Below are 20417 nucleotides of genomic sequence, written 5' to 3'. Positions count from 1 at the left end.
TAATGTGTTAGAAGAAATAAGAGAAAATCATGCAGTAATCTCAGTAGATGCCAAAAAACAATGCCAAAATGTGTCCCATAAAACTCAACATACATTTTCAAGTTAAAACTCCTAGGTAATCAGTATTAGAAGAAATTTTTGTTAATGTAATTAAGAGCATCTATCCAAAAACATAGGGTAAACATTGTATTCAATGTTACAGTGTTAGAAGCATTTTATTTAAATTCAGGAAAGAGAAAAAGATGCTTGATATTTTTACTTCTACATAACAAAGTAATAGAAACACTGTCTTGAGCAGTAAAAAAAAAGGGGGGGGAAATAAGTATATGTAGAGATTGGTATGGAATAGTTCTATACAGATTGGAGAAGGAAAATGGATGGAGTTTTATTTATTTATTTATTTATTTATTTATTTATTTATTTATTTATTATGGATGGAGTTTTAAAGAACAAAACTGTCCTGTGACAAGGTCATCAGATGCATTTTAGATTTTGAAAAATAAAATTGATAGCCATTAGATTTGGTGAAATCTGGGAAACATTAGTGATAGATACCTAGTAAATTAATAAAATGAAAAAGTAAGTTCAACAAGTGACATTATTAGAAGATGATGCTGACAACACAGAAAAAAGTAAAATAATCTATGGGCAAATAAAGTTTATAAGAAATTTTGGCAACGTTCAATCACAAAATCATTATGTTAAAAGCAATTGCATGGTCTATATCTTGGTAGTAATTAGAATATGTAAAATTATTTAAAAGCTACTAGATAAATAGCAATACAATATGGGGTACAAAGAAATCTAACAAAAGAAGTATAAACATACATTTAAATGATCAAAATAAATGGAGAAATGTGCCATATTCATGAGTAGGAAGATTCTCAAGTTTCAGTTCTCCCCAACTTGATCTATAAATCTAGTATCTAAAGGTTTTGTCAAGGAACTTGACAAGTTTATTTAAAATGTATTTCAAATTATAAAGAATATATAACACACTCCTAAGGAATAACGTTGTGCAGAAATTCCTCTACTACATAACAAGATTTTATAGTACAATCATAATCAAATCAGCGAGATATCAGTGTAGTGACAAACACACAGACCTATGGGATAGAATTCTTCAAAACAGATGTATGTATATATGGATCCCTGACATGATATTTAAAAACTTTTAGAAGAATACATAGAACCTATATTTATATAGGGTTTTTTTGCTTATTAAACAACTCATAAAAAGTACATATTACAAGAAATCTGGGATACGAAATATATAATATAAGCTCCCAAACGAGCAAATAAAATAAGAAATTTAACAAAGAGACTATATGCAAAAATCTCCCTAGATTTTAAGATAGTAATCTCTAGAATGAAAGAGCCTACTAATGTCCTGGTACACTTGTAGAAAAGCAAGTAAAAACAAAAGCACAAATAAATACGAAGGCAAATTATTTTGAAGTTCCTGTGACAATTGGAATCATAACAAAAATTACAAAAATAAAACTTAAGGTTAATTTTGTCTTCATCTCATCCATCCCACTCCTATCTCAATCACTTATATCACATTTTTTCATATTATGTTTTCCCTTCTATTTCTATTTCTGACATGTGATCATTATCCTCACTTTTCTAGGTTATTTCAGTAACCTCCAAATTAACCACTTTGCCTAAAATTTCTCTGCATTCCAATTTATCAGTCCTATGTGTAGACAAATCCTAGAATTTGTCAGTCCTAGGAATTCAGATTAACTGTGTCCCAAACTCCTGACTAACTTTCTATTACTCTTAAGTCAGATTTACTCATCTTAGGCTTTAACAGTGTGTATAACAATAATCTACTATTTTCGAATTTTTACCACTTTGCATATGCATAGCCTGTGCTATAGCTATTTTGTGTGTGTGTGAGACTGTATCTTCTAGACACTGCCTCATTACTTTGCTCATGCTGTGTCATCCATAGAGAAATATTATCTGCATAAATCTTCTGTAAAAATCCCATCCAATCTTCAAAGCCCAATTTAAATGCTGTTTCTTTTATGAAATCCATTATGAGCCCTCACCAATGTAAAATAGGCATTAACTTCATTAAGAATAGTGTTTATTTGAAAACTTTCAAAACATTTTACTTTTTCTGATATTTGCTTTCTAACTACACGCATGCTTATTTTATACATAGTTTTTTGTTTGTTTGTTTGTTTGTTTGTTTGTTTTTGAGACAGTATTACTCTTTCAGCCAGGCTGGAGTGCAATGGCTTGGTCTTGGCTCACTGCAACCTCAGGTTCAAACAATTCTCCTGCCTCAGCCTCTTGAGTAGCTTGGGACTATAGGTGCATGCCACCACACCCAACTAATTTTTTCTTTTTTTATATATATTTTTAGTAGAGACAGGATTTTGCCATGTTGACCAAGCTGGTCTATAACTCCTGACCTCATGATCCGTCTGCCTCAGCCTCCTAAAGTGCTGGGCTTATGGGTATGAACCACCGGGCCAGGCCCATAGTATTTAATTTTAGGCTCTTTGAAGAAAGGACTTCATTTTAAACATGTTTCTATTCCAGCACCTCGCATGTTCTGGTACAAGGGAAAAATTGATTTGATAAATACTTGTTGCATTGAATTAAATTATTTGTATGTGTGCTATTATTATTTTTTAATTTTTATTTTAGGGTTGGGACACATGTACAGGTTTTTGTATAGATAATTTGCATGTCTTGAGGGTTTGGTGCACAGATTCTTTCATCACCCAGGTAATAAAGCATATTATCTGATAAATAGTTTTTTGATCCTCAAGCTCCACCTACCCTCCACCCTCAAGTAGGTCCTAGTATTTGTTGTTTTTTAATTCGTGTCCATATGTACTCAATGTTTAGTTCCCATTTATAAGTGAGGACATGCACTATTTGTTTTTTGTTGTTGTTGTTTCTGTGTTAGTTAACTTAGGATAATGGTCTTCAGTCCCATCCATGTTTCAGCAAAAAACATGATCTCATTCTTCGGACTGTAGTATTTCATGATGGATATGTACCACATTTCTTTATCCAATCTAACATTGATAGGCATTTAGGTTGATTCCTTTCTTGCTATTGTGAATAGTGCTGTGATGACCATATGTTTGCATATGTCTTTATGGTAGAATGATTTATATATTCATTTGGGAACATATCCAGTAATGGGATTGCTGAATCAAATGGTAGTTCTGTTTTAAGTTCTTTGAGAAATCACCAGACACTGCTTTCCACAAGGGCTTAACTAATTTACATTCCCATCAGAGGTGTATAAGCATTGTCTTATCTCTGCAAACTTGCCAGCATCTCTTATTTTTTGACTTTTTAATAATAGTTGTTCTGACTGGTGTGAGATGGTGGTTTTGACTTGCATTTCTCTAATGATCAGTGCTGTTGTGTGTTTTTTTCATATGCTTGCTGGCCACATATATGTCTTCTTTTGAAAAGTATCCTCTGCTCACTTTTGATGGGATTACTTGGTTTCTGCTTGTAGAATTGTTTAAGTTACTTATAAACTCTGGATATTAGACCTTTATAGAATGCATAGATTGTAAATATTTTCTCCCATTCTGTAGGTTGTCTGTTTACTCTAGAATCTTTTGCTGGCATAAACTCTTGAGTTTAATCAGGTCGTATTTGTCAATTTTTGTTTTTGTTGCAGTTACTTTTAGTGTCTTTGTCATGAAATCTTTACTAGGTTCTGTATCGAGAATGGTAATTATTATGTTATCTCTCAGAGTTTTTATAGATTTAGGTTTTATAATTAAGTCTTTAATCCATCTTTAGTTGATTTTTCTACATGGTGTAAGGAAAGGCTCAATTACAATATTCCGTGTATGGCTAGTCACTTATCACAGCACCATTTATTGAATAGGGAATTATTACCCCATTGCTTGTTTTTGTCAACTTCTTCAAAGATCAGAGGGTTGTAGGTGTGCAGCTTGATATTGGGCTCTCTATTCTGTACCATTGGTTTTATATATATATATATTATATATATAAAATATATAAAAAATTATATAAAGTTGTATATATTATATAATATATAAAAATTTCTATATATTATATAATATAGATTATATATTATATATATATTTATACATATTATATATAATTATATATAATATAATCATGAGGTCAAGAGATCGAGACCATCCTCGCCAACATGGTGAAACCCCATCTCTACTAAAAATAAAAAAATTTGCTGGATGTGCTTGTGCACGCCTATAGTCCAAGCTATAGCAATGGCAACCAAAGCCAAAATAGACAAATGGGACCTAATCAAACTTCACAGCTTCTGCACAGCAAAAGAAACAGTCGTTAGAGTGAATCGGCAACCAACAGAATGGAAAAAAATTTTTGCAGTCTACCCATCTGACCAAGGGCTGATATCCAGAATTTACGAAGAACTAAAACAGATCTACAAGAAAAAAACAAACAAGCCCATTCAAAAGTGGGCAAAGGATATGAACAGACACTTTACAAAAGAAGACATACAGGAGGCCAACAAACACATGAAAAAATGCTCATCATCACTGGTCATTAGAGAAATGCAAATAAAAACTACATTGAGATACCATCTCATGCCAGTTAGAATGGCAATCATGAAAAAATCTGGAGACAACAGATGCTGGAGAGGATGTGGAGAAATAGGAACACTTTTACACTGTTGGTGGGAGTGTAAATTAGTTCAACCATTGTGGAAGACAGTGTGGCGATTCCTTAAGGACCTAGAAATAGAAATTCCATGTGACCCAGCAATTCCATTACTGGGTATATATCCAAAGGATTATAAATCGTTCTACTATATGGGCACATGCACACGAATGTTTATTGCAGCACTGTTTACAATAGCAAAGACCTGGAACCAACTCACATGCCCATTGATGATAGACTGGACAGGGAAAATATGGTACATATACACCATGGAATATTATGCAGCCATCAAAAACGATGAGTTCGTGTCCTTTGTAGGGACATGGATGAACCTGGAAACCATCATTCTCAGGAAACTGACACAAGAGCAGAAAATCAAACACTGCATGTTCTCACTCATAGGCGGGTGTTGAACAATGAGAACACATGGACACAGGGAGGGGAGCATCACACACTGGGGTCTGTTGGGGGGAAATGGGGGAGGGATGTGGGGGTGGGGAGTTGGGGAGAGACAGCATGGGGAGAAATGCCAGATATAGGTGAAGGGGAAGAAGGCAACAAATCACACTGCCATGTACCTATGCAACAATCTTTCATGTTCTTCACATGTACCCCAAAACCTAAAATGCAATAAAAAAAATTCTTGGTTGGAATATCTTTTGTTAAAGAATGCTGAATATATGCCCCCAATCTCTTCTGGCTTGTAGGATTTCTGCTGAAAGGTCCTCGGTTAACCTTATGCGGTTCCTTTGATGGTGATCTGCCCCTTCTCTTTAGCTGCCTTTAATGTTCTTTTCATTCATTTCATTATTGGAGAATCTGTGTCTTGGGGATGTTCATTTTGTATAGCATCTCAGAGATCTTATCTAGATTTCCTGAATGTGAATGTTGGCTTTGTTGGTGAGGTTGGAGAAATTTTTATGAACAACATCTTGAATATGTTTTTTTAACTTGCTTGCTTTCTCTCCCTCTCTTGCAGGGGATGTCAGTGAGGCATAGGTTTAGTCTGTTTACCTAGTCCTATATTTGCCAGAGGTTTCATTCCTTCTTTAATATTTTTACTTTATTTTTGTTTGACTATTTTGGAGACCCAGTATTTGAGCTCTGAGATTCTTTTCTCAGCTTGCCTGATTCTGCTGTTAATACTTATAATTATATTCTAAAATTCTTGATGTGAGCTTTTCAGCCCTATAAGATCAGTTTAGTTCTTTCTTAACATGGTTATTTTGTGTTTCATCTCCTGCATCATTTTATTGTATTCCTCAGAATCATTGTATTGTGTTTTGACTTTCTCCTGAATCTTGATGATGTTCATTCCTATCCTTATTCTGAATTCTATTTCTTTCGTTTCAGCCACTTCATCCTGGTTAAAAACCATTGCTTGGGAACAAGTACAGTTTTGGAAGTTAGAAGACACTGGTGTTTTGAATTACTAGAGTTATTGTCCTGGTTCTTTCTCATCTGTATGGGCTGACATTTCTTCAATCTTTGAAGTTTCTATCCTTTGTATGGGTTTTTATGATTCTCATGTACTAAGATGTTTTTCTAATTTTTTCAAGGATATACTATAATCAGGGAATTAGCAATGCTCTTAATTAGAATATATATATATATATTATATATATATATACTCTTAACTAGAATATATATATATATAGAATATATATATGCTCTTAACTAGAATATATATGTAGAATATATATAATATGTAATATATATTCTGGTTAAGAGCATATATATCTATATTGTATATATTATATATTCAAATATATATAGTATAATTAAGAACAAATATTTCAACATTATGAATTGCAACAAATTCTACTCTGGAAATCTTAATACACATCCTGTGAGAAGGCATTTTGGGTTAGCTACCAACATCCTGACTGATGACATTCACAGGATTAATGAGAAGGTTAGTGTATGCCTTCTGAGAAAATCATGATTTGGATATTGATACAAGAAGAGAAAACCAATTTGGTTGCAGTGAACCATGGCAGACAGGGGTACAACATTGCTTGAAAGAAATGAAAAAAGTACACTGGTCAGAATTTTATCCCTCTATCTCTTATTTCACATCATTTTTCATCTTCAAGTGTGGTGATCTGTGGAAGAATCGGGTTATCCCAAAAGCGTACCATTTATTTATAACTACAAAAGTTCTCCACTGCTAAAACTTCCTTTCCTTTTGCTTCAAAAATCAAGCAAGTCTTCTAATGGGATTACTCACATGGAAATAATATTATATAACTTGGCATTTATTATTATGTAAACTGATTAATGTTAAAGAAAATGGAGCTACAAATATTCATCCATTGCTACCAGAGTAAACCCTATGTTATATATTCTGCTATTTTTTTTTTCTGGCCTAATTTCAAATCTAGGATTTACTAATGGAAATTGATTCACAAAATAAAAGAGTTAAATTTTTATTAAAATTTATCTTAAGTAATCTGATAAATGGATCTTTTATCTCTTTAGTTTTAAATTTCTTTATCATAATACAATTACTCCTTAATTTCATGCTTATCATTTCATCAATTAAGATTAGTGTCTTCTGTCTTTGAACTATTTTTACTGTTCTATGAAGAGCTTGCAGGGTTACTCTATATGCTTTTGATATTGAAATATGCAACTAAAAATAATATTCCAGAAGCAATTTCAATATAATTGTTTAGTAAGGAATTTAATACCTCTTGGTTTTGATATGGGATGTCTTATACTTATCTGAAAATAGCAATGCCTATTTTTCTAATGCATTTTAATGTAAATCCAGAAAGCAATTAATTTGCTTTACAGTTCCATTCCCTCTTTATGCAAAATCTGAGAGTAAAGCTGCATCATCCCTTTACCTTAAGTTTATGTGAGTTCTTATGCAATAGGTGAGTCTCTGGAAGACAGCAGATATTTGGTTGGTATTCATTCTGTCGTTCTGTAACTTAAGTGGAACATTTAGGCTATCTATATTCAATGTTAGTATTGAGATGTGAGGTACTGTTTTATTCATCATGCTAGTTGTTACCAGAATACCTCGTTGTTATTTTTTTTCATTGTATTGTTGTTTTATAAGCCCTGTGAGATTTATGCTTTAAGGGTGTTCTATTTTGGTGTTTTTCAAGGTTTTGTTTCAAGATTTAAAACTTCTAGAATTTCTTTTATTACTGGCTTGGCAGTGGTGAATTCTCTTAAACATTGTTTGTCTGAAAAAGACTTCCTTCCCTCTTCATTTATGAAGCTTAATTTTGCCGGATTCAAAATTCTTCCATGGCATTTATTTTGCTTGAAGAGGCTTAAGATAGGACTCCATTCCTTTCTGGTTTGTAGGGTTTCTGCAGAGAAATCTGCTGTTAATCTGATGGTTTTTCCTTATTTAGATAGTTTACCTAAAGCTTTTACCTCACAGTTCTTAAGATTGTTTCCTTTGTCTTGATTTTAGATAACCTGATGATTATGTTCCTGTGTGATAATGTTTTCGTGATGGATTTCCCAGATGTTCTTTGAGCTTCTTGTATTTCAATGTCTAGATCTCTAGTGAGGCCAGATAAATTTTCCTCAATTATTTCCTCAAATTTCTTTTCCAAACTCTTCTATTTCTCTTCTTCATCAGGAACACCAGTTATTCTTAGGTTTCACATTTAACATGATCTCAAATTTCTTGAAGACTTTGTTCATTTTCTTTTCACTTTTTTCCTTTGTCTTTGTCTGATTAGGTTAATTCAAGAGTCTTGTTTTCAAGCTCTAAATTTCTTTTTTTTTTTTTTAACTCGTTCAGTCTATTGTTGAAAATTTCCTGTCCATTTTGGATTTCTCTGTGCCTTTCATTTCCAGAAGTTGTGGTTGTTTATATTTATGTTATCTATTTCAAGAGCATTTTTCATCCATATCCTGTATTGTTTCTTAATTTATTTAATTTAGTTTTCATGTTTCTTTGGTATCTCCTTGAGTAGCTTAATGATAAACCTTTTCAATTCTTTATCTAGCAATTGAGAGATTTCTTATTGGTTTGGATCCATTGCTGGGGAGCTAATTTTGTCTTTGGGGGATATAATAGAACTTTGTTTTGCCCATTACCAGGATTACTATTCTGATTCCTTCTCATTTGGATAGACTATTTCAGTGGAAAAAATCTGGAATTTAAGGGCTGGTGTTCAGATTCTTTTGTCCTACAAGGTGATCCCTTGATGTGGTGCACTCACCCTTCCCCTAGGAATGGGGCTTCCTGTGAGCCAAACTGCAGTGATTATTGCTCTTCTGAGTCTAGCCTCCTAGCAGGGCTACCAGGCTCTGGGCTGATGCTAGGGAATGTCTGCAGAGTCCTGTGATGTGATTCATCTTTTGGTCTCCCAGCCGTGGATACCAGCACCTGCTCTGGTGGAGGTGGCAGGATAGTGAAGTAGGGTCTATAAGAGTCCTTGGTTGTAGATATGTATAGTGTGCTGGCTTTCTCAAATGCTGGTTATACTAGCAATGATGTTGTTGTTACATGGAGAGACTCAAAGCTTCTGGTTAGACATTAAGTGACTGGCAGTGGAATGAGCCATGGTTTTCTCCTTCTTTGGGGCGGGGTTGCTGTAATGTACTGAGTTGCTGTTATCTTGAGTTGCTGTAATATCCTGAGTTGTTTGGCTTCCCACCAGGAGGTGTCACTTTCAAAAGAGCACCAGGGTTTTTCACCTGTCTTGACAAATTTGCAGCTGCCTTCTGCTTCTTTCAAAGGATCTGTGATTGTTTTTCAGTTTTCATGGTACTCTCCTGCAGTGGTTCCTGGAGCAAAAATTCATGATGTGGGTCTCCACTCGCTGTTCTGTTTTCAAAGTGGAAGCTACACATCAGCCCTGTGTCCCATCTTCCATCTTCCCCTCAGTTTCGCTCATTCTTTTTTTAAATGGCTAAATGTACTCCATTGTGTATATGTGCCACAGTTTCTTTATCTGTTCATATGCTGATGGATGCATAGGGTGCTTCCAAATCTTGGCTATTGCGAATATCGCTGCCGTAAGTGTGGGAGTGCAGGTATTTCCAATATACAGTTTGTTTTTTCTTTCAGGTGTATTCCTAGCAGTAGGAATCCTAGATTATATGGTAGCTCTATTTTTAGTTTCTTAGAAACATCCAAACTGTTCTCTTTAGCGATTGTACATTTCCCCTCAACAGTGCATGAGGGTTCTTTTATCCACATCCTTGCCAGCATTTGTTATTCCTTGACTTTTGGATAAGTCATTTTAACTGTAGTGAGATGATATCTCATTGTAGTAGTTTTGATTTGCTTCTCTCTGATGATCATTGATGTTGAGCATTTCATATACCCATTCGCCATTTGTACATCTTCTTTTGAGAAATGTAAATTCAGATCTTTTGCCTGTTTTTAATTGAATTATAAGATGTGATGCTTTCCTATGAAGTTGTTTGAGCTACTTATATATTCTTATTATTAATGTTTTGTCAGATGGGTAGTTTGCAAATATTTTCTCCCAATCATAGATTGTCTCTTTACTTTGTTATTTGTTTCCTTTGCTGTGCAGAAGCTTTTTAATTTGATGTGACATGATTTGTCCATTTTTGCTTTGGTTTTCTGTGCTTGTGGGATGTTATTCAAGAAATCATTGCCTACTCCAATGTCCTGGAAAATTTCCTCAAGGTTTTCTTTTTACCAGTTTCATAGTTTGAGGTCTCAGATTTAAGTCTTTAATCCATTTTGATTTGATTTTTGTATATGGTGAGAAATAGGGGCCTAGTTTTAGTCTTCTGCTCATGGATATTTAGTTTTCTAAGCATCACTTATTGAAGAGACTATCCATTCCCCAATGCATATTCTTGGCACCTTTGTTGAAAATGTGTTCACTGTAGGTGTATGGATTTGTTTGTGGGTTTTCTTTCTGTTCCATTAGTCTATGTGTCTGTTTTTATGCTAGTATAATGCTGCTATGGTTACTACAGCTCTGTAGTATAATTTGAAGCCAGGTAATGTGATAACTCCATTTGTTCTTTTTGCTTGGGATAACTTTGGCTCTTCTGAGTCTTTTGTTCTTTCATATAAATGTTAGGATTGTGTTTTTCTATTTCTGTGAAAAATATTATTGGTATTTTGCTAAGGATTGCATTAACTCTGTAGATTGCTTTGGGTAATATGAACATTTTAATATTATTTTTCTAATATGTGAATATGGAATATCTTTTCATTTTTTGTGTGTGTCTTCTTCAATCTTGGTAGCTTGTGTTTCTAGAAATTTATTCATTTCTTCTAGATTTTCCAATTTACTGGCATGTAGTTGCTCATCATGGCCTCTAATGATACTTTGAATTTCTGTGGTATTTGTTGTAATGTCTCTTTCTTCATCTCTAATTTCAATTATTGTGTCCTCTCTCTCTCACTCTCCTTGGTTAGTCTGGCCACAGGTATGTAAATTTTGTTTATTTTTTCAAAAAGCCGACTCCACTCTTACTGATCTTATGTATTTTTTTCTTTGTTTCAATTTCAATTATTTCTGCTATGATTTTTATTATTTCTTTTCTTTTTCTGATTTTAGATTCAGTTTACTCTTGCTTTGTAGTTCTTTGAGATGTATCATTGGGTTCTTTATTTGAAGTTGTCTTACTTTTTTGATACAGATGATTATTGCTGTAATTTTTTTTCTTAGTAATACTTTCACTATATCCCATAGGCTTCAGTATGTTGGGTTTTTATTATTATTTATTTAAAGAAAATTTTCAATTTCCTTCTTGACAAATTTTTTGACCCACCGATCACTCAGGAACATGTCATATAATTTCTGTGTGTTTGTATAATTAGCAAAATTTCTCCTATTTATTCTATTGTGTTCAGAGAAGATACTTGATATGATTTCAGTTTATTTAAGATTTTTAAGACTTGTTTTGTTGCCTAACATATGATCTATCCTTGAGAATGAACTAAGTTTTGAGGAGAAGAATGTTTATTCTGCAGACATCAGGTGAAATGTTCTGTAAATATCTATTAGGTAAATATCTATTGGGTCCATTTGGTCTATACTGCAGATTATCCTATGTTTCTTTGCTGACTTTCTGTCTGGATGATCAATGCAATGCTGAAAATAGGGTGTTGAAGTCTCCAGCTATTATTGTTTAGAGTATATCTCTCTCTTTAGTGCCAGAAGTATTTGCTTTATATATCTGGGTGCTCCAGCATTAGATGCACATATATTTACAATTGTTATATTCTCTTGTTGAATCAAGCTCTTTATCATTATATAATAACTTTGTCTCTTTTCATAGTTTTTGTTTTAAAAGTTATTTTGTCTAATGTAAGTATAGATACTCTTGCTCTTTATTGTTTCCATTTGCATGGAATATCTTTATCCATCCCTTATTTTCAATCTGTATGTCGTCTTTATAGGTGAAGTGTGTTTCTTATAGGCAGTATTTCCTTGCATCTTATTTTCTTAATCTGTTCAGCCACTCCGTCTTTCTATTGGAGAGTTTAGTCCATTTGAATTTAATAATATTATTTATAAGTAAGAATTTCCTTTTTTAATTTTATTACTTGTTTCCTGGTTGTTTTGTGGTCTACTCTTTCTTCTTGTCTTTCTTTTAGCAAAGGTCATTTTCTCTGGAGTTATGTTTTACATAACAAAGGTTTTTATTTTTTGTGGATCTATTGTATGTTTTTTGATTTGAGGTTACCATGAGGCTTGCAAATAACATATTATAATTTATTATGTTAAACAGATGACAACTTTACACTAATTGCGTAAGTGAGCAAACTAACAAATATACAAGAAAGAATTAACAATAATTCTACACTTTAACTTTATCCTCACACTTTTGTTAATATTCTTTTGTTTTTATTAACATCTTATTGTATTACCTGCCTTCAAAAGTTGTTGTAGTTATTATTTTTGATCAGTTCATCTTTCAGTCTTTATTCAAGATATGAATAGTTTACACACCACAATTACAATGTTATAATCTGTGTTATTCTGCACACTATTACCAGTGAGTTTTGTACCTTCTGATGATTTCATATTGCTTATTATAATCCTTTTCTTTCAGGTTGAAGAACTCCCTTTAGCATTTCTTATTAGAATTGTCTGGTATTGATGATATCCTTCAGCTTTTGTTTGTCTGGGAAAGTCTTTATATCTCTTTCATATATGAAGGACATTTTCACAGATATACTGCTCCAGGATAAAGGTTTTTTTCCTCCATCACTTTAAATATGTCATGCCACTGTAGCCTGACATGTAAGATTTCCAATGCAAAGTCTGCTGCCAGGTATTTTGGAGCTCCATTGCATGCTATTTGTTTTGTTTCTATTGTTAATTTTATGTGGTTTTTTTTTTTTTTTGATCCTTGATCTTTGGGAGTTTGATTATTAAATGTCTTGAGGTAGTCTTCCTTGGGTTGTATCTGCTTCATGTTCTGTAACCTTCTTGTGTGTGGACATTGATAGCTTTTTCTAGGTTTAGGAAGTTCTCTCTTATTATCCTTTGAATAATCTTTGTACCTCTATGTCTTTCTCTATCTCCTTTTTAAGGACAATGACTCAGTTTTGCCCTTTTGAGGTTGTCTTCTAGATCCTACAAGTGTACTTCATTGTTTTTACTTTTATTTATTTATTTATTTATTTATTTATTTTGGTCTCTTCTGATATGCGTTTTCAAATAGGTTGTCTTCAAGCTCACCAATTCTTTCCTCTGCTTGATCAATTCTGTGAAGGGACGCTGATGAATTCTTCAATATATCAATTGAATTTTTTTAACTCCAGAATTTCTGCTTGATTCTTTTAAATTATTTCAATCTCATTGTCAGATTTTCTAATATAATTCTGAGGTTTTTTTCTGTGTTATCTTGAATTTTATTGCATTTTCTCTAGACAGCATTTTATTGCAGTTTTTTGTTTGAAGGATTACTTAACTCTGTCTCTCCAGTATTGGCCTCTGCCACCTTAGTTAGTTCATTTGATAAGTTTTTGTTTTTCTGGATGGTCTTGATGCTTATAGATGGTCACTGGTGTCTGGGCATTGAAGAGTTTGAGATATATCTTAGTCTTTACAGTCTGGGTTTGTTTGTACCCATCCTTCCTGGGAAGACTTTCTGTGTATTCAAAAGGCTTTGGATACTATGATGTAAAAGTTTGGTTACTGCAGTCATATCCATATTAGGAGCACACTCAAGTCTGGTAATACTGTGGTTCTTGTAGACTTGAAGAGGTACCCCGATGGTGGTCTTAGAGAAGATCAAGAAGAATTCCTGGGAGTACCAAGTGTAGACTTTTGTTCTCTTCCCTTACTTTCTTTCAAACAGAGTCTCTCTCTGTGTGTGCTCGGCTGCTTGGAGCTGGGAAAGTGGTGACTTAAGCATCCCTGTGGCCATCATCACTGGTACTGCACTAGGTCAACTCTGAAGCAAACACAGCACTGCATCCCACCCAAGGCCCACGGTAACCATTGCCTGGCAACTGCCTATGTTTGCTCAAGGACCTAGGGCTCTGCAGTCAGCATGTGGTGAAGCCAGCCAGGCTGTGTCCTTCTTGTAAGGGTGGCAAGTTTTCTCTAGCCCCAGTTAGGTCCAGAGATACTTTCTGGTATTTGTGGCCTAAAGTTGGAGACTTTAAGAATCTACCTGGTGCTTTATTCTGTTGTGACCCTGCTGGTATCCAAGCCACAGATCTAATCCTTCCCGGTCTTTTTTCCTTTTTTCACAAGCAATGAGTCTATCCCCAGGCCACTACTGCCCCACACCCATGGCCACCACTGCCTTATGTCCATGGAAAGTACTACCTGGCTACCACTGATGTTCACTCAATGCCCAAGCATTCTTCAGTCTCCTGTGGTAAATGCTGCCAGGCCTGAGACTCTTGTTTTTATGGTAATGGTCTTCTCTCTGACACAGGACAGGGCCAAGCATGCCATCTAAGAGCCAGGGCCTGGAATTGGCTACCCCAGCAGCTCACTTGTTGCTCTAACCTACTGTGGCTGAACTGTTACCTAAGCTAATTTTTGGCTCTTATGAAGGTGCTTTTATGTGTGGATAGTTTTTCAATTTGGAGTTGCTGTGGGGAGGGCGATTGGTGGAGATTCTATTTATCTGCCTTCTTCTACCACCTTTTTGCCTTAATTTCTTAACAGTGCCATTCCAGTAGAAGAATTTCCTAATATTGTTGAAGTATAATTTATCAATATTTATTTTACATATTATACTTTTGGCATTATGGCTAAGAAATCTTTCCTTAACCCAAGGAAACAAAGATGTTCTGTTTTCCTCTACAAGTTTTATAGTTTTAATTTTCAAATATATGTCTATAATGAATTTTGAGCTTTTTTTTTTGTAAAATTTGAGTTTTGGATTGAAATTCATTGTATTGCATATGCATATCCCATTGTTCCAGCATCATGTGGCAAAATATTGTCCTTTCTCCACGAATTCCCATTTCACATTTAACAAATCAGGTCTGGGCTTTAGTCTCTGTGTGCCTATTATTTCTATTCTGTTTCTTGGATCTATTTGACTAGGTATAGCCATTACCACACTGTTTTGATTAAGGTAGCTTTAGAGTAAGATATGAAATCATATGGTTCTCTCAATATTTTCTTTTTTAAGGTTAATTGGCTATTTTATAGTCTTTGAATTTTATCTAAATTTTAAAATAAGATTCTCAATTTCTATTTTAAAATTCTATTTAAAAACTCTTTAGTTTAGTTAGATTCCATTGGTCAATTTTTGCTTTTGTTGCAATTGCTTTTGGTGAGTTCATAATAAAATCTTTGCCCATGCCTATGCCCTGAATGGTATTGCTTAGATTTTCTTGTAGAGTTTTTATAGTTTTGAATCTTACATTTAGGTCTTTAGTCTATCTTGAGTTAATTTTTGAATAAGGTGTAAGGAAGGGGTTCTATTTCAATTTTCTGCCTGTGGCTAGCCATTTCTCACAACACTAGTTGTTAAATAGGGAGTCCTTTCCCCATTGCTTGTTTTGTCAGGTTTGTCAAAGATCAGATGGTTGTATATGTGTGTTTTTATTTCTTAGTTCTCAATTATGTTCCATTGGTCTATGTTTCTGTTTTTGTATCAGTACCATGCTGTTTAGGTTACTGTAGCTTTGTGGTATAGTTTGATGCCAGGTAGCATGATGCCTCCAGCTTTGTTCTTTTTGCTTAGGATTGTCTTGGCTATGTGGTCTCTTTTTTTGGTTTCATATGTATTTTAAAGTAGTGTTTTCTAATTCTGTGAAGAATGTCAAAGGTAGTTTAATGAGGATAGCACTGAATCTATAAATCACTTTGAGTAGTAAAGAGCTTCTGCACAGCAAAAGAACAATCACCATGGTAAACAGACAGCCTACAGAATGGGAGAAAAATTTTGCAATCTATCCATCTGACAAAGGTCTAATATTCAGAATCTAGAAGAACCCTAAACAAATTTACAAGAACAGAACAAACAACCCCATTTAAAAATGGGCAAAAGACATGAACAGACACTTATCAAAACAAGACACTTATGTGCCCTAAAAACATATGGAGAAAAGCTCAACGTCATTGATTATTAAAGAAATGGAAATAAAAACCACAATGAAATACCATCTCATGACAGTCAGAATGGTGGTTATTAAAAAGTCAAGAAACAACAGATGCTGGTGAGGTTGTGGAGAAATAGGAACACTTTTACATTGTTGCTGGGAATATAAATTAATTCAACATTGTGGAACACACTGTGGGGATTCGCAAAGACTTAGAACCCAAAATACTGTTTAACTCAGCAACTCCATTATTGAGTATGTACCCAAAGGAATATAAATCATTGTATTATGAACGTAAATGCACAGGCATGTTCGTTGCAGCAGTATTCACAATAGCAAGAACATGGAATCAACCCAAATGCCCATCAATGATAGAATAAACAAAATGTGGTACATATACACCATGGAATACTATGCAGTCATAAAAAGGAAAAAGTTCATGTCCTTTGCAGGGACATGGATAAGCTGGAAACCATTATCCTTATCAAATTAATGCAGAAACAGAAAACTAAACACTGCATTTTCACTTTTAAGTGGGAGCTGAACAATGAGAACAAATGGACCCTGGTAGGGGAACAACACATACTGGGACCTGTTGATGGGTAAGGATGGAGAGCATCAAGGAAACTAGCTAATGCATAATGGGCTTAATACCTAGGCGATAGAATGAAAGATACAGCAAATACCTTTCAAACATGGTACGTGTTTAAATATATAACAAACCTGCACATCCTGCACATGTATCATAGAACTTAAAAACTACAATAAAATTTTAAAAAAAAACAACTCATCTGGGTTTTTGATTGAAATTATGTTGAATTTATAACTGTACTTGTGAAAGATTGACAACTTAACAATTTTAATCTTTCAGTTGATGAACATAATCTCTCTATTATTTAGATCTTCTCTAACTTCTCTATGTTTTACAAAACCTATAATCCTCAAATAATGAACATCTTTTGTCACTTTTCTGCCTTAGAATTTTATGTTTTTGATGCTGTCATAAACTGTATTTTTAAAACTAATTAATAATTGTTTATTTCTTTTATATAAAAATGCAGTTGATTTTTGTATATTGATATTGTATACTGCAGTTCTACTAAATTCACATTAATTCTAGCAGCTTTTTCTACAGGCTTCACAAGGTTTTCTACATATATAATATACCTTCTGTGAATTAAAATTTTTGTCTCTTTTTTTAAATTATGGATACTGTTTATTTCTCTGGATTTATTACATTAGCTGAACTTCCAATAAAACTTTAAATAGAAGAAGTGAGAGCAAATTGCCTTTTGTTTGTTTGTTTTATTTTGTTTTTTCCTGATTTTAGGGGAAAGTGTTTGGGGTTTTGCTTCTCCATTTCCTCTGGCTAGAAAACATCAGTGTTTTCTGTCTTTTTCCCCAACCAAATAGTCCTAAATGGCCCATGGCACTGGGAATAATTTTTCTTACACTCTAAGTTGACTATGAGAACCACTAATTCCCCTAGGATAGTTTTCTGTTTGTTCTTGTAAAAGTAGCAGGAATTCTTGGTTAAGCAAAAATATTTTCTAAATTTGTGAAGTGAAAGCTCAATGATGCTAATTTTTAAAGGTTCTGTTAACTCAATTTCTGTTAATGCCTGCATCATGATGAGTCTAGTTCTCTACTTTACTGTAGCATTGTAAAGGGCCTGCTAGTTAACTGATAGTGTACAGTGGCTATTCTTTTATCTTTTTCTGAGTGATCCTAAAAACACTCTTCTATTGCTACTTTAGAAGTTTTTATAATTGATAATGGGGTGGAGGTGGTAGCTGGCTATTGTGAAAACTGGTGCTCTGGATATTTATCTCTTCTTCTAGTGGTTAGAAATTTCCTGTAAGTCTGTTTGCAGTCTTGGCAAGAAACCATGACAGCTAAAATAATCAAATCCACATTTGCTTAGAACTTGACAAATAAGTCTTAACAAATAGAATCACAATAATAATGTAAAGGGATTTTTATCAGTAATGTCAAGAATTGTATGTTTCTGCAAAAAGTACATTTCCCAGAATGTTTTACCAATAAGCATACTACAGTGTCTCAAAAACATCAGGAAATTATCACATTCTTGATAATATTTGGCAGTTCGTAGACCTTTTTCCTCCAAGCTTATGATAACATTTCACATAACTCTCATCTCATTTATCTCCATGCAGCAGTGTAAATAATGGAGAGCTTGCTAGTGAGTTAGTTAATGTAAAATTTATATTTCAATAGCTTTTAGGATTACTACTGGCATTTGGGTGCATTCAATAAATACAGCAGTAGAACTTATAATTATGCTACCATTTTTTTGTTATTCTAGGTTACATTTTTTGCTCAGTTATGTGGAGTATGTTCTGATTTAGATTTTTTCTTTCCTGTATCTCAAAAATACTTTTTCTGAGAAATTGTATTTCATATTTATCAGAGGAATAGATTTATTGATGTTTGACAAAACCTAATCACAGAAAAGTAAAGTTATGAGTATAATTAGCAGATACAAGAGAAACAGAATATATAGGCAAATGAATTTTTATTATAATAATAAAAATGATACCCTCTACTTGTTACTGAATTGACTCACTTTTGTCTTCATTATGGCCTTTATGAAATTTTTACCAAAAACTTTTTATGTATATTACATCATGATGTTTACTATTTTTTCAAGCTTATCACTAAATTAATTTTCTAATCCAGTAATTGATTCAACCAACAATGTGTACTTGACAAATACACTGACTAGGTATAAGGACATTTTATAGGTATTGGCAATTTGTGGTTTAGAAAAATTTGCATAAAATATTGGTTCTAAAGTCAATGTTTGACTTCTGGCATAATGAGGGGGAACCATAGAGCAGAAGTAGGAGATGGAGTTGGGGCAGAGGGGGTTGTTCCAGGAGCCACTGTTGAATGTAGCTGCAGGTTCTTGGCAAAAAGGAAGTTATTTTAAGTTTAAAGTTCTATTTAAAATAGTTACCAAATAATAAGGCCAAATAAGAATTTTTTTTTTTTTCATTGTGGACACTGGAAAGATTCCTAGAGCTACTAGATGTAGAAAACAGGAATTCATGGCCAGGCTGGAAAATCAATGTGAAGATTTCATTTCAGATCAGCCACAATACAATTACAATTCTTTGGAACTTTACCTCCTTTGACAGGTGTTTTATAAAATAATCCCATTTTCTGAATTTTTTCTTTTTTTTAATGAAAAAATTAAGAGACTAGGAGATACTTTTATTTTTTACAGTTTCTACAAGTGATTGTGCTGCCGATAGTCTCAAAAAAATTAAAGCCTGAATGAGATTTCCGTTTTTGATTTTAGTGTCTCATGACATAGAATAATTAAGTATGGTTAAAAATAATTAACAATCAGAAAAATAACATTAAGGAAATAACTGCTTTTGCTATTTTGTTATATCACAGATCCCCCTGCCCCTCAGGACCTATAGAATGTAAACACTATATTTTATTTGACTTTATACTTTACTTTATTTATAGTATTTATACTTTATTTTGAACAAATGTTGATCCACTTCTGCACAGCTACCTTTCAGAATTGTGAAATAAGGCAAGACTTTCATACCTGTGGCATCGCATGTTAATAACACGGATAATAGTCGTTTGGAGAATTTGTGATTCTTTGTCCTCCAATATTTGTTCTACAGCAGACTTTGGTCTATGACTTAGACCAAAGTATCACTCTCTTCCTTTCCCCTCTGGGGAAGATTTGAATTACTTTAATGTCTTTCCAGCCACATGTAAAAATCATCGTTTCCATCCCAAGTTTTGAGGTTGTTCACTTGCAGTAAGAGTAAACCTTGAGTCAATACATCACCTCGTCCTTTTCTTTCTCTTTGCATAGATTAACATGCGTCAATTTTGTTTCCAAGTGCTTAGAACTGTGACTATGTGACGTCCTAGCAAAATATGTTTAATGTTTTATTTTTAAATGAACTACAAACTTGGAGGATGAAAAAGACTGACGTATCCTAACAAGACTTCCTGCCAGAAATTTTTTTTATGAAATCCAACAATGCCAAAGCCATGTTTCAGCAACAGTAGCAGAAATAAGGTTTAAGTCGCTTTTGCTATGGAGCATTGGCTTTAATAGTTTGTAGTCATTTCTCTTAATATTAATTAACACTTAGATAAGATAGAAGAGGGATACTGCCTGCATAGTCTTAACACCATGAACACACAACAAAACAAACCTCAGAACATATTTAAAATGGCAAGCTAACAGATTAATAGAATTTCT

At 33.5% G+C, this 20417-nt stretch overlaps 1 protein-coding gene across 7 annotated transcripts in view; it reads left to right on the top strand.

Moving 5' to 3' along the window:
• The window catches only part of STPG2 (sperm tail PG-rich repeat containing 2), a 671193-nt gene that overhangs the window by 476510 nt on the left and 174266 nt on the right, over positions 1 to 20417 (top strand). The window lies entirely within an intron of this gene.

The sequence above is a fragment of the Saimiri boliviensis genome, chromosome 3 (genome assembly GCF_048565385.1).
Source record: "Saimiri boliviensis isolate mSaiBol1 chromosome 3, mSaiBol1.pri, whole genome shotgun sequence".
In the NCBI taxonomy this organism is placed as follows: domain Eukaryota; kingdom Metazoa; phylum Chordata; class Mammalia; order Primates; family Cebidae; genus Saimiri; species Saimiri boliviensis.
Note: the sequence above shows the minus strand (reverse complement) of the source record. Positions and strands in the feature narration are given on the sequence as shown.